This window comes from Schistocerca americana, chromosome 1, assembly GCF_021461395.2.
Source record: "Schistocerca americana isolate TAMUIC-IGC-003095 chromosome 1, iqSchAmer2.1, whole genome shotgun sequence".
In the NCBI taxonomy this organism is placed as follows: Eukaryota; Metazoa; Arthropoda; class Insecta; order Orthoptera; family Acrididae; genus Schistocerca; species Schistocerca americana.
Window position 1 is genome coordinate 838,575,965 of NC_060119.1, and position 19,975 is coordinate 838,595,939.

Genomic DNA, 19,975 nt, shown 5'->3' on the forward strand with positions numbered 1-19,975 from the left:
GCCTTCCATTTTGTCTTGGACTCTTATGAAGATGTTAGCGTTCTTCCTCGCAAGTGTAGGGTACTTTCTCATAGATAATATCGTATTTACGACCTTCCAATCACTGCCGCATCTCGTGTACCAACGTCACACTGCATGTCGCACGGAATTATGCTATCCGTAGTGACTGTATGATGTGTCGTGGATAAAGAAGCAACATACTCAGGTTTTTATGTGACCTTACGCCACAAGTTCATATATACACTCTATGACAAAATAAAAGATGCACCAAGAAGGAATTACTCGAACGGGACGAAAATCCTTCGATGTGATGTACATGTAAAGACAAGTAAGTAATTACAATTTCACGAAAATTGGATCATTGACTCAAGAGAACGAGCTTCACAAAATAAGAAAGTCAAAACGCATTGGTCCATGTCTGGCCCTTATGTAAGCGGTTATTCGGCTTGGAACTCATTAACAGAGTCGTTGCTTGTCCCTCTGACGAATATCGTGTCAAATTTTGGCTAACTGAGGCGTTAGATCGTCAGAATATCGAGGTGGTTTGAGAGCCCTGCCCATAAAGCTCCAAACGTTCTCCAATTGGGGAGATAGCCAAGGACATTGCCTGCCAAGGCAGCGTTTGTCAGGCACGCACAGGAGTAGAAACTCTCGCCCTGTGGTGGCGAGTATTTATGATATGAAATAGTATCGTAAACCATCGGTCCTGGATGTCGGGTCACGTGGCTGGCGACGGTCAGGGTAAAATCCTATCGCTGTCTGGGACGTACCCAGACACGTCTTCACTCGTCATCGTGGCTCAGTTCGAATCAGGACTTATCAATGGAGACAATTCTACCACAGTCAATGAGATTACAGGCCGAAGACGTGTCTGGAGACGCCCCAGATGGTGGTGGGATACCAACCCGACTGTTGTCTGTCATACGGCCGACAGCCAGGGATGATGGTCTGAGGTGCCGTTTATTTTCGTAGAACCTCTTTGGTTTTCATCCGCGGCATCTTACAGCACAGCTGAACGTCGACCGCATTCTACCCGCCGTTTTGTTGCTCTTCATGGTGAGCCACCCAGGGCTTACGTTTAGGCAAGATAATGCCAGTCCGCGCACAGTGAGTGTCTCTAGCGCTTTTCTTCGTGCTTGTCAAACGCTGTATTGGTTAGCAAGATTCCTGCATCTTTCCCCAGTTGAGAACGTTTGGAGCATTACAGGCAGGGACCTCAAACCAGCACGGATTTCTGACGATCTAACGCGCCAATTGAACAGAATTTGGCACTACATCCCTCAGGAGGAAATCCAGTACCTCTATCAATCAATGCCAAGCCAAATAACTGGTTGCACAATGGCCAGAGGTGGACCAACGTCTTATTCCTCAATATGTGAAGGTCGTTCTCTAGAATCAATCATTCAATTTTTGTGAAACTTTGTCTGTACATGTACATCACATCTACCTGTTTCCGACCTATTCGGATAATTGGATAACTCCTCCATGGTGCGATTTTTTTGAATAATTACGAAATGTAAAGCTCTCCTAAATTAAACTCCACTCTTCAGTTCCTTTTAGTTTTATAATTAATTCAGGAAGCTTCCCTGTGCTGACATTATTGGTACAGTTTAAATAGGCTGCAATAATATGCTTAATTTGTGAGCTTTCATTGAAAGCAAAGTCTTCTAGTTTGTTAAGACGCGTTATGTTCCCCTTCAGTTTCTTATTACACGACAGATGTTTCTGTCCGTCTGCTGGGATCTTCTTCCTGGGTTTCCAGTTGAATACTCTCAAAGACTAGTGTCACGTTGACCTATAAAAGGAAGTTTTCCCGCGATTATTCTGAAACAGTGGGATATTAGATAAAATTTTTCCGTCTTCTATTCTGCTATTGGTAGGCCATCATCATTGGATAGCCGCCCCGGGTAGCCGCAGCACGGTCTCTATGGCGCCTTGCCACGGTTCGCGCGGCTTCCCCCCCCCCCCCCCCCCCCCCCCGTCCCACCACCACCCGTCGGAGGTTCGAGCCATCCCTCTGGCATGGGTGTGTGTGTTGTCGTAGCGTACGTCAGTTTAAGTTAGATTAAGTAGCATGTAAGCCTAGGGACTGATGACCTCAGGAGTTTCGTCCCATAGAAACTTACCACAAATTTCCAAAAATTCATTGGATAGGTAGTGAAACAGGAAAGCAAGCGCGGGAGGAAAGTTTAACAAAATAAGAGTGCGAGTTGAAAAGTAATGCCTCCGAATGTTATATTCTGTTCTTAATGTCGGTTGAAGTATTACATGTTATGTATATTATTCCGTTGTCTTTCCCGCTTCGCTGACGCAAGTCACAATTATCTGTTGCTACAGGGCTCCGAACTGTAGCGTGTAACATGGTGGTGTTTGACGTACCTGTGTCGGTGCGTGAGAGAACATCAGAAAACAGAAAGCACGAATTCGAAGAGTTAGTCGACACATAGAGCAGCTTCTCCTTCAGCATGAGTATGCCAGACCCCACACGAGCGCCGCGACATCTGCAACAATCCGACGCCTTGGGTTCACTGTCATCCATCATCCTTCACACAGCCTCGACCTGACCTCATCCGACTTTCATCTCTTTCCAAAACTTACAGAACACATTCGACGACTTGCTTTGACAGTCGTGAAGCAACGCAAGTAGATTTAAAGCTGTAACTCGGTCAACAAAGTCAAACATTCTACAGTGACGGTATCAACAAACCGGTCTTCCGTTGGGAGAAATGCATTCGTTACATTAATATGTAGAAATGAAGAATAACCATCTTGTGGTCTAAGCTCTTTAATAATGTTTTTGATTTTCATTCAGAAAGCTTTAAGATCAATGCAATTTTGTCATATGATGACATGATGGAGACTGTGGCTGTCGTTTGAAGACAAATGTTGATGGTGATAGGACAGCAACCAGCAACAAATTTACTTTGAGTTCCTTTATTCAAAGGAAACCGTTACCGATTTCGAATCGTTGTGATCCATCCTCAGACGGTTTACACGCTTTCTTTATGACATTTAGTGTGTTTTTACAGTTTAATTGTCCTAAAATATAAATAAAACATAATTATAAACAGGCCACACACAGATGGTTGCGTTACAGATTTTCGTTGTATGTGACTTACGTGAAACGTCGGTTTCGAGTGTTTGTTTTCATAGCATTCGTCCAACAGATGTAAATGCATTCTCACTTCATCCGCGTTGTTGCACACGTAAATAATTCTCACTGTACACTTTAGATTTGTCGCTGAGATCATTTCAACCAAGCACCACATGTTTTGATACATACAAAGAGCTTACAACTATGTTAGTATCACAGATGCTATGATATATCGTAACATTTGACGATGATGTCCTATGTTTGGAAAGGATCATATATTCATTTACACAACTGTAATGCCTTTTACATTAGTACAGAGACATTGCATTTTTGAGTTGATATTGCTAAATTAATTATAAAGTTTCTTTATATAATATATTTAGAACTGTATAGGTGAAATAGTATATTATTTAATTACATTTGGCATCATGAGAATTATAGTAACATATAAATTTGCTACTTGATCTGCAGATAGGTGTATTAATATTATTTGCTTTGGAGACTGGAAAGTAATTTTTGGAAATTTTTCAGGAAAGGGGTGTTAGCTAACTCTGTTTGTTCGTTAAGGATATAGTCTGGGGTGCTGTTTTTATGTGTGTGTATTTCTAATTCTTCTAATATATTCATAGTGGCCCCTTTGTCTGGTAAATGCAAAATTTTTAAGTTGACCTCAATGTTTCCCACTGAATGGTTTTCTTCAGCAATATGGGCTGCAAATGCTGATTTGTTCAAGTTACCAAGTGTTAGAGCATCAATATGTTCTTTGCATCTAATTTCAAAACTTCTGCCTGTCTGTCCAATGTAGAATTTTGGGCATGTATCACATTTGAATTTGTATATTCCCGATTTACGGTAGGGACTCTTGGAGGTATTTACATCATGGATTACTTTTTGTTGTAATTTATTATTTGTGGAAAAGCTGATTGTGATATTTTTCTTCTTTTTAAAAAATTTTGCTATTTGGTATGAAAGTGGGCCTATGTATGGGAGAGTAGCATATTTAGGTTTGGCTTCAGTGGCACGCTTATTTGGCTTGAAGTGACTGCTGTGAAGTGGATCTGTGGTTTTTCGATTATAGTGGATTTATACCCATTATTATGAGCAACTGTTTTAATTATATTGATTTCATTTTGTTGGTCTGTGTCATTCATTGGTACTTTTTTAATTCGGTGTAGCATCGTTCTGGAATATGCCATTTTTTGTTGGTGGGGGTGGCAAGATGAATTGCTAATACTGACATCTGTGGTGTAGGTTTTCTGTAAATACTAAATTGATGTTTATTGTTACTATTGCAAATTTTCAGGTCAAGAAAGTTAATGCTTTTATTAGTTTCATGTTCAACTGTGAATTTAATACACACACACAAAAACAGCACCCCAGACTACATCCTTAACGAACAAACAGTGTTAGCTAACACCCCTTTCCTGAAAAATTTCCAAAAATTACTTTCCAGGCTCCAAAGCAAATAATATTAATACACCTATCTGCAGATCAAGTAGCAAATTTATGTGTTACTATAATTCTCATGATGGCAAATGTAATTAAATAATATACTATTTCACCTATACAGTTCTAAATATATTATATAAAGAAACTTTATAATTAATTTAGCAATATCAACTCAAAAATGCAATGTCTCTGTACTAATGTAAAAGGCATTACAGTTGTGTAATTGAATATATGATCCTTTCCAAACATAGGACATCATCGTCAAATGTTACGATATATCATAGCATCTGTGATACTCATATGTTTGTAAGCTCTTTGTATGTATCAAAACATGTGGTGCTTGGTTGAAATGATCTCAGCGACAAATCTAAAGTGTACAGTGAGAATTATTTACGTGTGCAACAACGAGGATGAAGTGAGAATGCATTTACATCTGTTGGACGAATGCTATGAAAACAAACACTCGAAACCGACGTTTCACGTAAGTCACATACAACGAAAATCTGTAACGCAACCATCTGTGTGTGCCGTGTTTATAATTATGTTTTATTTATATTTTAGGACAATTAAACTGTAAAAACACACCAAATGTCATAAAGAAAGCGTGTAAACCGTCTGAGGATGAATCACAACGATTCGAAACCGGTAACGGTTTCCTTTGAATAAAGGAACTCGAAGTAAATTTGTGGCTGGTTGCTGTCCTAACAGCATCAACATTAGCTTTAAGATCCTTCACACAAAAAATTCGGAGGCATTACTTTTCAGCTCGCCCTGGTATTATTGTCGTGACGAAGGGGCGAGTGGCTTCCTAGTAGATGTTTGAATTTCTCGTGGCTGTATATTTATTTCCTTGATGGCGGGAAGCCACGAATTAGGATGCCTAAAATCGTAATCTCTGTTGAGATATTTTCAACCTTATGAGTCTCAACCGTTTCTCTTTCTTTGGTTCCATAATTGTAGAATTCCTTGCCTAGCACTCGTGCGATCTGGAAATCTATCTTTGCCGCTGTACTCGTGATATTCCCCTGTGAGCGACTTGATAGACTTCGTGCAGGGCTGTCACACGGTTTTACAGGAAACTGGGAAACTGTGGTTCGTCTTACAAGGTGATAAATATTTTCTGAAGAAGTAAAGTAGTAAGTAGTACAAGTGTCGATGCAGTCATGCAGCAAACAGAAAACAGTATGGTGCGGGGTTTAACATTACGTCGACAGCGAGGTCATTAGAAAGCCGGAAAGGGTCGGGAGCATTTGTCTGCTGAGTAAACACTCATCTAAAGCAGTAGTTTATGCTGCTGTAATGAGCGAAGGGAACTCTCCAAGCAGTGCGTTCTCTCGCTTAACGAGGACTTCTTCAAACACTTGGAGGACAGAGAGGATTCGTGTCACTAGGAGACTGCCACCTCGTGCGCATCGAAGCGGTAGAAACAGCGGACCACACAACTTAAGCAGGTAGACAAAGTTGGTGCTATACGCGCGACAGGCACTTGTCGTAACACAACTCTCTATAAAATGGTTTATTCTTCATGATTAATTTGGGCACAGTAGAGTTCTTATAACTTTTTATTCCAAAATCGTATACAAAGAAATACAATACATTAGCAAAAACAAATTTCGAAAAATGAGAAGACTAGACTTCATGGTTTCGCAACTGGCAAGAAGTATCTTTTTTGACCGTTTTCATCACGTACTGTACGCAAGAGGTAACAGTCGCTGAAAAACTTTTGGGCTGATACAGAACTTATTACAGTAAATATCTGAATTACAACGGCAAAGGTACACAAAAAAGGAGAGAGAGAGACTAGCATGAAGGAATTATCGGAATAGGTCGGAAACAGGTATATGTGATGCACATGCACAGAAAAAGAAATGATTACAATTTCTGAAATACTGGATTATTGACGAAGCCAATAACGTGTTGGTCACCATCTGGCCTATATGCAAGCACGGGTGGTGTCAAGAGGAGGGCTATGGGGGCTATAGCCCCCCACCACCCCTCCAAAGGAGTATCATATTACACTGGATAAAATGACTTCAGAAATCATCGAATATATTACTCCAACAGATTCAATCATTTTTTAATAATTATGTAGCAGTGTAGGTTGCAATGTATTTCAAACACATTTTAACAAAAGAATAAGAGCGGCAAATAGCTTATTATTTAAACCAATAAATATCATTTAACTTAAAATGGGTGTCTCGTTATTTATTAATAAACCTTTTTTCCCCTGAACTCCAAAACAGTACCCAAAAGCTAATTTAAGCAACACCAAATTTTGCCAATTTGTCGGTGGAGGACCCCAACTCTCCTTTTGCTAAACGATATTCAATTCCTCCCCCCCCCCCCCCTCCACCCCGTTGACCGACTTCTAGAATCGCCCCTGTATGCAAGCAGTTATCGCCTTGGAATTGGGTGAATGTCCCCCTGCGGGATAGCGTGCCAAATTCTGTCCAACTGGCGCGTTAGATCCGTCCGTGCCCAGAATCCCCCAAACGTTCAGGATTGCGGAGAGATTCGGCGACCTTGCTGTCCAAGGCAGAGTCTGCCAGGCACGAAGACAAGCAGTAGAAAATCTCTCCGTTTGCGGACGGCCATTATCCTGCTCAAATGTAAGCCCAGGATGGCTTCCCACGAAGGAAACCAAACGGGGCGTAGAATACCGCCGATGTACCGCAGTGCTGTAAGGGTGCAGCAGATGACATTCAAAGAGGTCCTGCTATGAAATGACTCCTGACAATCACTCCTGGCTAGGCGCTTCAGTCTGGAACTGCTGTTGCTACGGTCGCAGGTTCGAATCGTGCTTCGGTTATGGATGTGTGTGCTGCCCTTAGGTTAGTTAGGTTTAAGTAGTTCTAAGTCTAGGGGACTGATGACCTGAGATGTTGTCCCATAGTGCTTGGAGTCATTTGAATTTGTTAGACCGTATGGCGGGCGAAAGTCGGGTTGGTATCCCACCATTGTCCGAGGGGTCTCCATACATATCTTCGGCCTGGAATCTTATTGCCTTCAATGATGAGTTCCGCTTCAAGTTGTGCCCTGATGACACGTCTTTAGAATCGCCTCGGACATTGGTGGGATACCTACCTGACTCTAACCCACCATACAGCCCGACAATCAGGTGTGATAGACTCGGGGGCAATTTCTTTCCACTGCATGGTCCCTTTGGTTTTCATCCACGGCACACTTACAGCACACGGGTACACACAGGTAGGACGGCCAGTGTGGCCGTGCGGTTCTAAGCGCTTCAGTTTGGAACCGCGTGACCACTACGGCCGCAGGATCGAATCCTGCTTCGGGCATGGATGTGTGTGATGTCCTTAGGTTAGTTAGGTTTAAGTAGTTCTAAGTTCTAGGGGACTGATGACCTGAGATGTTAAGTCCCATAGTGCTCAGAGCCATTTGAATCATTTTACACACAGGTACGTCGTTATTCTACGCCCCGTTTTGTTGCCCTCCAAGGCTAGCAAACCTTGGCTTACACTACAGCAACATAATGCCTGCCCACATACAGCGGCAGTTTCTACTGCTTGTCTTCATGCCTGACAAATCCTGCTTTGGCCAGCTAGGTCCCAGGATCTTCCCCAGCTGAGAAAGTTTGGAACACTACCGTCAGACCCCTCCAACCAGCTCCTGATTTTAAAGATCTACGCGCGAATTGGACAGAATTTGGCCCGATATCCCCCAGGAGGACATCAAACAACTCTGTCGATCAACTCCAAGACAAATAACTGCTTGCGTAAGGGCCAGAGGTGGACCAACACGTTAACGACTTTCTCAGTTTGTGAATCATTTGCAGTAAAAGTGGTTCAGCAGGCTGACGGAAAAGACTTTTAATAGACATAAGCTTGTATCACCTTATTTGGTGTAGTGCTCCATCATTTACTAATCGCCACTGTAGTAACTGGCATAAATAATAGCTGAACACACAACTTGATCATATTCATCCGACAAGGCCAGTATAAAACGACATGCTTGCCCGCACTTGTAAATCAGAAATTTTGCTACTGGCGGGTCAGTGTCCGCTGCGACTACATATACAAAGGGCGAGGGAAGCTCCACTGCCTACCTCCGCACACCGTCTCTGGGTCTTGAAGTGAAATGTAATTTTTGTATGGCTTTTCACTTGAGTGCGTGGTGCCATCCTTCAGCTCCAAGAAATCTCTTTTACCTTATTTAACGTTTACGGTCGTCTTCTTCTAGATTTCTTGATGATGTGGACCTGCTATGCAGTGTTACAAGTCCTGGCCATGTTGACTTCGTTTTCTCCTTAATTAAGTTGAGGCCTATAGGAGAGCCAAGCCTACGCCAACTGGCCACTTAATGACGTAAAGTTCTTTTCTGTGACTTTTCTATATTTTTTTGTTCCGATATTTAATTACAGAGTTTTGTGAACAGGTCTCTCATAGGCCTGAACAACAAAATCCAAATGAGTTTTGTAACATTACTAAGAGAAAGTACTGAAAAAAGATTTAAGGACACAATCTACAAATTGTCTTATTTAGCTATTGGCACTGTAAGTGCGCCTCTTGCTATCTGCCTCCCAAACACAGCCAATTCGCTACGCCAAAGCATAAGCGACTCCTGCACAGCAGGTTCAAATGGTTCAAATGCCTCTGAGCACTATGGGACTTAACATCTTAGGTCATCAGTCCCCTAGAACTTAGAACTACTTAAACCTAACTAACCTAAGGACATCACACACATCCATGGCCGAGGCAGGATTCGAACCTGCGACCGTAGCAGTCCCGCGGCTCCGGACTACAGCGCCTAGAACCGCACGGTCACCGCGGCCGGCGCACAGCAGGTGGAGACGCTTAATCGCCGTTGCGCTTTGTCGATGTCCCGTGGCAACTCTTCTTTTGCCATTTCTGCACATATTTCAACAGTACAGCTTGCACACTGGGATACTGTCCATTTACTGAACACTCAAGTACGAGGGTTGGAACTTAAATAGCGGCAACTATTTATTCAGAATCGATACAAAAGAGTTCCTTGTTTGTACCTGTTACGGTCCTTCAAAGAAGTCACCAGCGTTGTGTAGAAGCCGTTGCCAGCGATGTGGAAGGCGTAGTATACCGTTAGCAGAACCTGTTCTATTGATAGTGCGAATGGAGCGGTTTACTGCCTGTCGAATCTCTGGAACAGTTCTGAAGCGAATGCCACGAAGTGTTTTCTTCATCTTCGGAATCAAATCAAAGTCACAAGGACTTCAGTCCGCGGAGAACCCCCCAGTCCCATCGGCCGAACAAAGCAGCCACAGTATGCGCCCGCCCATTGTCGTGCAAAATGATGAGTGGGTTGGCAGAAAGTGTCACCGCTTCTTTCGCAAAGCTGGTCGCAGATGATGCTCCAAAAACGAACAGTAATAAGGTGCATTGACCGCCTGCCGTGAAGGAACGTAATGCGTTAGGATAACACCATCACAGTCGTACACGAGAATCACCATAACTTTCATCATACTGGGGCTCTGACGCACTTTTGACTTTCGCGGCGACCCATAATGACGCCATTCGTTGGATTGGCGTTGCAATTTTGGTTCGTACGATGTGGCCTTTGTCTCATCCAGTGTTACGATACGGCGTAAGGAAGCCTCTCCTTCGCACTCATACCGCTCGAACTGCGTCTGAGCAGCGTCATAACGCATCGAGTCATGCATTTCCGTCAACTCATGCGACACCCATCGTGATGCAATTTTTCGCATGCTCAGGCGTTCCTTCAGGATGCGAAGCACAGTCGTATGCGCTAATCTAGTTGCGTGGGCGAGCTCACGTATCGTATGGCGTCGATCACTGTTCACTAACACGGCAAGAGCATGCACGTCTTCTTCAGAGACACTAGAACGACCTGCCCGATGCGTATCCCCACAGTTTGCCGACCTTCGTTGAAGGCTTTTACCCAACCTGCCATTGTTCTGTACGGCAATGCCGATTCCCCGCACGCCTCTTGAAGACCTTGATGACGCTGTCGTGCTGTGCGACCTCTGGCACATTCAATCTTGTTCCAACTCCGTTGTTCCTGTTTCGAAAACATAATGACACCGTTAACGTTAGACCGTTCGCTCACAAGTGACTGTGTTTCCCTCGATTGTGCGCATGCCGGTGACGTTGAACGGGCGAGTCCATTTGCTCAGAGGTAAGGTAGTTATGTCAACAATGTGTGCTATCAGCGACAATAGTTATTTCCATTGCATAGTGTCTCCACAGCTGTGTTGCCACTATTTAAGTTTCAACCTACGTATACGTCTTCAGCTGTCAGAAATATTTTTCGCCGGACGGTGTGGCCGAGTGGTTCTAGGAGCATCAGTCTGGAACCGCGCGACCGCTACGGTCGCAGTTCGAATCCTACCTCGGGCATGGATGTGTGTGATGTCCTTAGGTTAGTAAGGTTTAAGTAGTTCTAAGTTCTAGAGGACTGATGACTTCAGATGTTAAGTCCCATAGTGCTCAGAGCCATTTTAATCATTTGAAATATCTTTCGTCGACCTAAGAGAATAACAGTGGAACATGCTATGTCTAAAAATCTCACGTTATACTACAGACTGGGGTCAGAAAAACTACCCCTTCCTGAGGGGTCAGACACTAAAAGTGACGAACACCCTTTTCCATTGAACGTGAGTCGATTCTACCAGCCAGTGTCCTTGGAAACGGACGTGGCCCGTGTGCCACCAAGCTGATTACTCAGCGCCGGTAGCTATACAGTGGGAAACGTGTCTATCTGCTGCCTGTAGGAAGTTCCAGACTATTGGCCAGACCTACCAACTGTCTAGCCCATGCACCCTCGGATTCACCAGGTTCTTCCCATCTACACCCGAGTTAGCCACAGGTTCTTAGCCGTCTCACAAGTCAGATGAACTGGACAAGGAATTCGAACATTACTACTTGTGCAGGTATATATTGAAAGGTCTCTGTTGGATTCCCTTCATGTTAATTTCTTAAATCTGTTGTCATTTACCGCATAAATTCTTCTTCTAAATTTACTGTGGCGTTTCTGACTATCTGGGAGGAGACTGAGTAGTGGAACGTGTTACTTTTACACATAAACAAGAACGATCTGTCACACTACTACACTTTAAAACACAGTTTATATGTAATTCATGTCACACAGTCTCATACGGAACCTACATCCGCTTTCTTTTATATTCTGTATATGAGAAGATACTGTCATCCCCCTTCCCTTCTGTGTGAGAGGATGAATGAGCAAATGTATTTCTAGTTGCATGCTTGAGGGTAGCAGACAAGCCTGTCTGCTAGAGAGCAGTAGGACCAACGTCGGAACGGGTAGCTACGCTTTCTAAAAGCAAAGAGGTTTCTATCCTTGTATGGTCCTGTCCGTCCCTTGTCATGTTGGTATAGGAAGCTGCCCCTCTGACCACTTCCATTTGTATTTGTGAGACACCCTCAGGAAGGGACCAAGTCAGTCTGTCCGCGGCGAGCGTCTGAAGTGGTAAGATCTCTGGCTAAGCACGTGTCTGCTAAGTCTGTAGGACAATGGATTTCTTAAGTTCAGCATAACTGAAAATTTAACCACCTTTATTTCAGGTTTAGCTCTAAAATATCTAATGTTATCTTAAATTGCAACGCAGTGTAATTCGAGTGTGAAGTTCAGAATATATTCCGGTAGTTGCTTTGTCACTACTTTGTGAGTAAAGTGGAACCACGTGTTGATCAGTAACTCTAACTAGCATCATCAATCTTCAATGCGTATGTGGGTGAGATTATAACGTCTCGTCTTGACAATATTTTTCAATATAGCAACTTTTCTTTATGTTCAACCCACGTGGGGTGTACTTTGTGAGACCAGTACCACGTGCTTATACAATTGTTTGACCCATCAGGTTAATAGTAAGACGATAGTAACCAGTTCGAGGTTTTTCTTTTGTAAATTGCTTTTCGATCTAATTTATTTTAATTATCAAAATTATGGTGGAGTTACACTCTTTGTGTAAACCAAGTTGACCACGTGAAGCATGTAGTCCTCAGCTATTCTTTTCGGGAAGATTTCACAGAGAGTTAGTATGAATTTAGTATACCAGTGTGTGGTAATTATATGACGGACAGGATTGCGCTACGAACGTAACTTCTTTGGGTGAAAATTGAATCGGTTGGTAGTGGTTAATTTCCTCTTGCATATGTTTCAACGTTCTTCGTGTGTTATTTTATGAACGCAGTGTTGTATGCAGTCTCCCAATCTTGGCTCCATATTTGATGTGTTCTGTAAGATTACAAACTCACATTTTCACAACCGTAAATAAGGCACCAGTTGAGTTATGAATCGAGTTTGATATGCTGAAATTTCAATGATCAATGTTAAAATAAATTTCCAAATATAAACTGATTTATTTCTTTTTATTTAAATTCTCTTTTATATATATATATCACCGGTTGTCGTATGACTATTAAAAGATTATAATTAATGTTAGTCTGGTTGGGAATTTGGTAAGCTAGACTGGATACCTGGTGAAACAGTTACGCAGTAATGCAAGGTTAACGTCCCCAGACAGCTCACAGGTTTTAACCCGCTTTTATTGTCTATCAGCACCGCTTTCAGAAGAAATTAAAGCAACAACATTACAATTATTTCCATCATGTCTGACAAGTAACCTACGAGGATGTTTAAAGCCCAATCTCTGCCGCACATCTATTACAGTCTATGAATTCCTGTTAGCCCGAGGACCAGGGATAGGGTGATTCCAGGCTGTATTATTGGTAAGCAGCGTGCGGTCTGTTAAGAAGCTCGTCACATCCCTTAAAGAGGAGTCACACCTGTTCCGACACAGACGACGGTTTCCACAGCAGGTACCACTTGTTCCCCTTTCAGTTAGGACGGTACTCTTATCGGCGGGATTCCTCTCACCACATCGACAAGTCACAATCAAGGATTCAAGCGCAATCTCTTGCGAACATATGTTTCACTATATTTCGAGGATGCATTCAGGATATTATTAAATCTTGTTCCGACATTTCGACTGATAATTTCACAGTAAATTATTTTGCTCTTAAGTTCCGTACCTTGTCCAGACCACAAGGAAGACTTCAAGAAACATATCTACTGCACCTCTTTATATATATCATAGAACCGAAGTTGCCCAAGCCTGTGGAATAGGTTGGTTCCCGACAGTTTTGCGGGTAAACTCTATGCGATCTCCGAAGGTACACCGCCATGAACGTTTGTGCGAAGTGTGCCTTGTACAATACACTATATTAATGGATGCGATAACTACGGCTCCAGTGTTAAATTTTCATATCCGTCTTATACAGCAAATCTAATGTGTACTTCTAGTGAATGATGGTCAAATTTCACTATTATTTTCATCACCTATGGCCTCTTTTTGTTTATGGTTCCGCGACAGGGCAGTCTTTTACCCAAGTGTTTTGTCTAATTCTTGTGTGGTTCCTTCCAGTAGGTAAAAAGAACATACTCTGCCTTTCACATGTCTTTTATGTCAGTACTGCACCTGTGTTTTCTATTTTTCGATGCATCTGCATTACGTCACCTTTAGACTTACTGAGACTCGAAAACTGAAATTAAGGCATCAGACAAAAATATTGTTATCTCCGGTAGATATCACACTAACACTACGTAACAACACCTTCAATACTGGTAAGTACCTCAATTCGGCGAGGAAGAAAGTCCGCAAAATTCTTCAGGTACGCCATGCATGGCCGAGGCCATTCGTTGATGGTTAGATCCTAGTGAGTTACCTTATGTGTTCGGAAAGGCAGGAACATATACATGCAGTCCTACTAATAGAGCTGTTGTCATCTTGTAGGATGGGAGTGTCCACATCATAGTAATCATGAGGATGTAGGAGGAGGGCAAATCTAGGTCATCGTATATGCTGAAATCATCATCTCGATTCATGTTCACGGTATTCTGAATGAGTGAGTCCAAATCATAGCACGATAAACATTCCCGAAACATCACGTAGTAACCTCCAGTGTGATATACGTCTTCCACAGACTGTGTTTGAAGCTCCTCATTGGGCCGTTGGTGCACTCGACATGTTGCAACACTGAAAAAAAGTTAAAATCGTGTCTCGTCGCGTGACGCTACGTGTTCCAGACAATTACTGTACAGTTTCTGTGTTGCCCCGCCGTGTTACCGGACTCCAAAACTTCGCTCCACGCAGATCCGTTCGCAATCTTCGCTCGGAAACTGGTTCGTCATTTACAGCAGCATATCCAGTCGGGTTTGAAACCGAATGTCATTGACAAGAGGTGGGAATATTACCCATTCCCTGTTGGTTAGGATCGTTTTACAACCACTCTTCTTACAGCGTGTCACAAGGCTGTATTTAGCACACTATTTCTTTTAGACATGCAGAACAGTCTGCATTAATATCTACATCTACATAGATACTCTCCAAGCCACCGTACGGCGCGTGGCGGAGGGTACCCTGTACCACTACTTGTCATTTCCTTTACTGTTCCACTCGCAAACAGAGCGAAGGAAAAGCTACTGTCTGTATGCCTCCGTAAGAGCCCTAATTTTTCGTGTCTGATCTTCGTGGTCCTTACGTGCAATGTATGTTGGCGGCAGAAAAATCGTTCGGCAGTCTGCTTCAAATGCCGGTTTTCTAAATTTTCTCAGTAGTGTTTCTCGAAAAGAACGTCATCTTTCCTCCAGGGATTCCCATTTCGGTTCCCGAAGCGTCTCCGTAACATTTAAATTTTGTTCGAACTTACCGTAACAAATCTAGCATCCGGCCTCTGAATTGCTTCGATGTCTTTCTTCAATCCGACCTGGTACGGATCCCAAACACTCGAACAGTACTCAAGAATAGGTCCCACCAACGTCGTATACGCGGTCTCCTTTACAGGTGAAGCACTCTTCCCTAAAATACTCCCAATAAACGGAAGTCGACCATATGCCTTCCCTACACAGTTCTCATATGGTAGTTCTACCTCAATTGCTTTGTAACATTATGCCCAGATATTTAAACGACCTGACTGTGTCATGCAGGACACTAGTAATACTGTATATTAGCATTACAGGTTTGATCTTCCTACTCATCCGCCTTAACTTGCATTTTTTCACGTTTAGGTCTAGCTGCCACTCCTCAAACCAACATCAACAAATTGAAAAATTGATTCACAGTGACATTATGGGCATGTACGAACACAATAACTCCTACGAACTTCCAGGATACTGGAATAGCTGTGGCTCAGCAACTTCTGTTAATCAGTATAACGAAAAGCCAGTCCAGAGCTGCAAGACTCACTTTCTTTTTCACTGGATGACTAGTTTCGGGATGCAACCCATTTTCAATTCGGAACATATTCAAATATGGTATTTCCAAAACTGAAAAAAATTCTCAAAATGTTCAAACGAACAGTTAGAGCGCTATATCTGTTCAAATAGCTCTAAGCACAACGGGACTTAACACCTGTTGTCATCAGTCCCCTAGACTTAGAACTACTTAAACCGAACTAACCTAAGGACAGCACACACATCTATGCGCGAGGCAGGATTCGAACCTGTGACCGTAGCAGCAGCGCGGTTCCGGACTGAAGCGTCTAGAACCGCTCGGCCACAGCGGCCGGCATTATAACTGTTCATTTGCACATTTTTGACATGTTTTTTTGACTTTAGGACATACCATTTTTGACTACGTTAGAATGAGTTGAAAATGGGTCCTTGCCCGAAACTCTACATCTATATGTAACTGCCTGGCAGAGGGTTCATCGAATCACCTTCACAATTCTCTATTATTCCATTCTCGAGTATCGCACGGAAAGAATGAACACCTATATCTTTCCAGCTCTGATTTCCCTTATTTTTTCATGGTGATCGTTCCTCACTATGTAGGTCGGTGTCAACAAAATATTTTCGCATTCGGTCGAAAAAGTTGGTGATTGGAATTTCCTGAGAAGATTCCGTCGCAACAAAAAACGCATTTCTTTCAATGATTTCCATCCCAAATCCTGTATCATTTCTGTGAGACTCTCTCCCATATTTCGCGATAATACAAAACGTGCAACCTTTCTTTGAAATTTTTCGACGTATTCCGTCAGTCCTATCTGATAAGGTTCCCACACTGTGCAGCAGTATTCTAAAAGAGGACGGACAAGCGTAGTGTAGGCAATCTCCTTAGTAGATCTGTTGCATTTTCTAAGTGTCCTGCCAATAAAACGCAGTCTTTGGTTAGCCTTCCCCACAACATTTTCTATGTGTTCCCTCCCATTTAAGTTGTTTGTAAGTGTAATACCCAGGTATTTAGTTGAATTTAAGTCTTTTAGATTAGACTGATGTATCGTGTAACCGAAGTTTAACGAGTTCCTTTCAGCACTCGTGTAGATGACCTCACACTTTTCGTTATTTAGGGTCAACTGCCATATTTCGCACGATTCAGATATTTTTTCTAAATCGTTTCGCAGTTTGTTTTGATCTCTTGATGACTTTATTAGTCGATAAACGACAGCGTCATCCGCAAACAACCTAAGACGGCTGCTCATATTGTCTCCCAAATCGTTTATATAGATAAGGAACAGCAAAGGGCCTATACCACAACTTTGAGGAACACCAGAAATCACTTCTGTTTTACTCGATGACTTCCCGTCAGTTACTACGAACTGAGACCTCTCTGACAGAAAATCACAGATCCAGTCACATAACTGAGACGATATTCCATAAGGACGCAATTTCACTACGAGCCGCTTGTGTGGTACAGTGTCAAAAGCCTTCCGGAAATCCAGAAAAACGGAATCGATCTCAAATCCCTTGTCAATAGCACTCAACACTTCATGAGAATAAAGAGCTAGTTGTGTTTCACAAGAACGATGTTTTCTAAACCAATGTTGACTGTGTATCAATAGACTCTTTCCTTCGAGGTAATTCATAATGTTCGAACATAATATATGTTCTAAAATCCTGCTGCAGATCGACGTTAACAATACGGGCCCGTTATTTATTGGATTACTCCTACTACCTTTCTTGAATATTGGTGTGACCTGTCCAACTTTCCAGTCTTTGGGTGCGGTTTCGAGACAAAGTTTCGTTGTGGAAACTGTTATAAACATCTCGCATTGAAGTCAGTGCTAAATTTCGAGCTTCTGTAAATGATTGCCAATCTTGGGGATTTTGCGTCTGTTTGAATTTGAAATGTTTGTTTTGTTGTTAATGCAACAGTGCTCTAACCTGTTTTGTGTACCAAGGAGGATCAGCGGTTCTAGGCGCTACAGTCTGGAACCGCGTGACCGCTACGGTCGCAGGTTCGAATCCTGCATCGGGCATGGATGTGTGTGATGTCCTTAGGTTAGTTAGGTTTAAGTATTTCTAATTTATAGGGGACTGATGACCATAGCAGTTAAGTCCCATAGTGCTCAGAGCCATTTGAATCATTTTTGAGGGGGCTGGGTGGGATATAGAGAGAGAGTGGGACAGAAGGTGTTGGACAGTCAGGGGTGCAGGAAGGGATGGACAGATATGGGATACAGGAGGGTATGGACAGAGATGTGGAGAGGAGGTAGAGGTAGACAGGGCATGGTGTAGGAGGAGATTGATAGTTTAAAGGGGGCAGGAGGAGATGGAAAGAGAAATGGAGGAAGGAGGAGATGGACAGAGAGAAGAGTGAATGGACAGGGAGAGATGGGTAAAAAGAAATTGACAGAGAGAAGGTGGATGATTTGGACAGATCGATGGGTGCAGAAGTACTAGTGGAGGAAGAGATGGACAGAGAGAGAGAGAGCGAGAGAGAGAGAGAGATAGAGTGCCAAGGAGGCGAGGAGGAAAAAGAGAGAGGGAGAGAAGGAGATGTGCACAGAGAGAGGAGAAGATATGGACAGAGAGAGAGAGAGATGGAGAAGAATGTGAACAAAGAGAGATGGAGGAGGATATAGACAGAGAATGGGGAGATGATCAGAGTGATGGAGGAACAAAGAGAGGGAAGGGTGAGATGAAGCAAGAGAGTGGAGAGAAGGAGGTAGATGGGTAGAAAGGGGAGGGTGAGGTGGAGAGGGAGAAGGAGAGAAAGAAATGGACAAAGTGGACACACACAGGGGGAGGATCAAACTGATCAAATTAGATCAAATTGAAATAGGTGATAGTTGGTCCACAATAGTTGGTCCAGAACCGAATAAACTGAGATAGGGAACCAGTGGCCGGAAATGCACATTTATTGTGTTATGAACATATACAGCATACATGACATAATAATTGTTCAGAGTAACAACCGCCACCCTCAATGAATGTATGGCAACAGCATGTGAAGTTCTGCCACACTCTCTCAAAGATCCCTGGTGTTTGATGCACCAAGAAACAGGCACCCTGGACCCTAGAAAGCAGGTTTTCATTCATTGTTTTTTTTTCGGGGGGAGGGGGGGGGTGCATGCAGCAACATCTTGATGTAACCCCATAGAAAAGAATCCAGAGTTGTGAGATCCGGGAATCACACTGGCTATGGGCAGGACCGCCCCTTACAATCCAATGTTAAGAGTATGTGTTGTTCAGGTCTTCGCAGACATCAACATTGAAGTGGGCTGACACACTACTGAGTTGAAATCACATCCTTTTGCAGTTAATAAGGGCTACAATTTCCATGGCAGCACATCTCACAGGAACACAGGTAATGTGGACTACCCAGATGGGGAGGCAGCAAATAAGATCCTGTTATGTTATCTCTGCCAATGGCTGCCCATGCATTGATAGAGAACGATTGCTAGTGCCCACCGATGTGGATGGCGTGGGGATTGCTGTCACACCAGACATTGTTGTTGTGGCTGTTAAAAACACCATCACGAGTTAATAATGCCTCATCTGTGTACAATACATACTGTACATAGTTCGGCGCTACATCACTACGATGGATAATTTATTGACAGAAGTGAACATGTTGGACAGTCTCTTTGGTCTCACTACTTGCACACGTTCTTTATGGTAGGGGCGTTTTACCTGTTGCACTAGTACCCTCCACATTATATCCTTCTAAGTGTACATTTCACGGACCAAGTTGATGGGTTCTTATTGCTGGCTGGCTGGCTACACGGCCTAACACCATCTCTTCGAAATTTGGTGTTCAGACATGTCATTGGTGGGAACCTTCTCCAACTCTCTGCTGCGTGAACAACTTCATCTGTCGTAGATTGGTATCCATGGAGATAAACTTCTTCCAGTTAGGATGACGCCTGTTGTCAAAGCATTCTCTGAACATCCCTGTTGCTTTACAGGCGCTACATCGTGCCACACTGTACGTTAAGTGCATGTCAGCCATCTTTTGTGACGAGCAACGTTCCATCTTTGACTAGTCAGTTTGGTATCTCGCCATTGTCCATTACGTCTCCGGACACGTCTTCGGTGGCCATTGGGAGACTCGAGTCTACGAATTTCCAGAGCTGGAGATGTCCCAAACAGCGGTGGTGTACTTACATGACTGTCACTCCCCCCCTCCCCCTCTCCACAATATGGCCCGACTACCTGGAGTGATTGTCTAGGGTG